The following is a 3,271-nucleotide window of genomic DNA, read 5'->3' on the forward strand; positions in this document are numbered from 1 at the left end:
TATACAACATCCAACATTATGGAACCACCGAAGATGCTGTTGAGCTGGTTTTTTGTTGGCCATCTCCTGCTGGGCATATAGCCTACACTTAAGAGCAATTTGTTTCCTCCATGAGACTCCCTTGCAGAAAACTTACTTTTCATTTGCAAGTGGTACTGCGCTGGGGATTGCTTCTGGGTTAGGTTAGGGGTGTGTGTGTGCGTGCGTGCGTGCGTGCGTGCGTGCGTGCGTGCGTGCGTGCGTGCGTGCGTGTGTGTGTGTGTGTGTCCACAGATCCTTTCTGCTCTAGAATCCCATGTGATGCAGAACTGTGTAGGTTCTGTGCATGCAGCCACAATCTCTATGAGTTCATGAGTGTATTCATCCTGTTGACTTAGAGGACATTGCTTCCTTGGTGTCCTCCATCCAATCTGACCCTTACATTCTTTCAGTCTCCTCTTCTGAAGTGTTCTGTGAACCTTAAGGGGATCAAACTATTCTCTTACAGAACCTGGGACCACCTTCCCAGGGGTGGTCCCATCCACAATGGTCTGGACCATCCCACATCAATCCCTGATTAAGAGAATGCACTACAGGCTTGCCTACAGTCCAGTCTTAACAGAGGCATTTTTCTCAACCGAGGCTCCCTCCTCTCCAGTGACTCTACCTTGTGTCAAGTTGACATAAAAATAGCCATCACAATGCACATTTCCTGAATAAATGAAGAAATAAGAACTATTCTTACATGGCCCAATAGTACATACCTGTGTACTTGCCGTCATTAAATATGGTACTCGCTCCGTATTTCTAGTTGGCCTGGGTTAATATGTATGTAGTGTATGTTTATGTAGTTCATTCTGATCTCAAGCACTTCTGGTTTCAACTTCCTAGTTGCTAACATGAAGGATTGATGCTCTCTGATTTATACTTGTTTTAATGCTTGTGTAGGGTGATGCTTATTTCTTTGAAAGAAGTAACATTGACTTTCTGCTTAGAATGGCCAGCTAGTTGGAGACGTTTGTCTATGATCTATTTATACTCCTATATTTAGAATCCTTGCATTGTAGAAGTAAAATTATAGAAATAAATCTATTTCTTTATATTCCCCGGCAATAATCCAGGGAAATCGAGGCACAAAAGGAAGCAGGAGTCATTTCATAGATCTGCAGTACTTAACCTGTAGAAAGTGTCCCACCAAAACCTTGTTTAGGAAACAAAGAAGATAAATGGGAGACAAAGGGAACAGAAAAATAAATTAAGGATCAGCAAAAGGAAGAATGACAGCTAAGCATGTGGAGAGTAAGTTGTATATAATAGAGTGGATCGATGGGACTTCTACATAGGAAGTTTTCGTAGAAGCATAAATACATTGACACATTTGAAAACAGTTGAAGATATGATTAAGTCACTCAAGAAAGAAAACAAAGACAATTCAAACTCTAGAAAACAAATTACTTGAAATAAACAATGAGAGAGTTAAGGCAACATATAAAATCAATTAATATTGAAATAATCTTAAGTGATGTGTAGGTTATATAACAGGATAAGTTCACTTTTTAATGTTATAGTTTTCTAATTTGATCAGCTGAGGGAAAGTCATGGTATTCATGCTACAAATTGAACCCGATTAAAATACATGTATGCAGCTAGTATAAATGTATCTTGCATAGTGATTTTGTGACTTCTCATATATTTATAGTGAACCTGTGACTAAAGAAAATATCTGAATTGTAGATCCAATTATACATGCAAATAATGTTAAAAATCTAAAAACAAAACTGCTTGAAATCAGAACAGGGTAAAGATTTAAAGAGTTAAAAGGAAAGCTAGGCACATCAATATCTTGAGATAATGGAGATAAAAAATAATAAGGCAAGTATACATTGAGAACAAAGTAAGTACTTCAAATGATTGAAAATATAATAAATTTACATTCCTAGCAATATTCATCCTAAAAATAAAGGGAAAACATTAGTATCACAAACCCCAGTTAATAATGGTATTTTATAATTTAATATTGTTTCATTGAAGAGTATAAATATATGATATGGTAGAATAAATCAAATAAATAATAATAAATAATAAAATAATAAATAAATAATAATAAATCATTATTCTTAGTCTTTGAGAACTAAGAATAATGAAAGGTAAATATAAAATACATGAAATTGAGTGAATGGCATGTAATTTCTTTGGAATATCAACATAGTTTATAAATTTATCTTGAAAGTAAAATTGTCTGTTTACTGTCATCAGCTACCAAGCCGACCACCCGCATTATGGCTGTTAATATTTATTATTCTAACTAAACCCCTCTAACACTGATTTTAGACCTTAGAAGGCAAATATACCATGGGATCCTGGGGCACCTCCTTGGCTAAGAGTAAGGAAGCTATCCAAACTACTAAGGCTATGCCAAAATGCCTCATGAGCCAACTTTCAAAAAGTTCTCGTAAATGGAAAATTTGGGACCCAAGGAGCAAGACTGCCCTGCACAAAGCATATCAAATATGAAGAAATCCATAAACCCTTCCTGAAAGTTACAAAAAAGAGAGAGATAGTTTTATTGGTTTGCCAAGGTACAGTTTTTGCTCTGAAAATTGATAAGGGAAATAAATAGAACATTCACCCTATCACTCTCCCTCCAGCTGTGACTGGTTAGTAAGTAGCTGGACCACTCAAGTCCTTGAATCATTCCAAGACATGGTTGCATTGGGAAAGTCAGCATTTTGCAATCTTCAGCAAAATGATGGATCTGGCCAATGATTGTGAATGACGTCTCAACGTGTTAGGTAAAATGCTGGTTAGAAGCCTTCTAAGAGACAGATTGGGTGAGACTTACTGATTAATCTTCGTATGGCAAACAGAGAAATTCTATCAGTGTCCTTTCCTAAACTGACGCGATAGTAAGTACACTACTCTATTTCATGATGTATTTATGCACCAAAAAATTCTAGACGTTCTAGCCAGAATTTAATTAGGCCTCTCAAACTAAGTACTCTGTTTTTTAAAGGAAACATTTAAAGAATTACATGCGACAAACCAAATTCAGCTATTCTAAAACTGTATTTTCCCTTTCTGTGCGAGAAGAAAACCGTATGTTTAAACTGCCATTAAAACAGTTATCCCAAAGATGACACAGTTGATCTTTGAAGTCCAAAATGACATCAGTGTCTGGCATTCGTTTGTTTACTCAAATACCCCAGCAAGGATTTCAGCCCTCCGTTGTAGATGGGACACTTCCTTAAGTGTCCCATAAGCTCTTTGGGTCTGGAAATTAGATATTAGTGAA

Source organism: Microtus ochrogaster, chromosome 24 (genome assembly GCF_000317375.1).
Source record: "Microtus ochrogaster isolate Prairie Vole_2 chromosome 24, MicOch1.0, whole genome shotgun sequence".
NCBI classification, from domain to species: Eukaryota; Metazoa; Chordata; class Mammalia; order Rodentia; family Cricetidae; genus Microtus; species Microtus ochrogaster.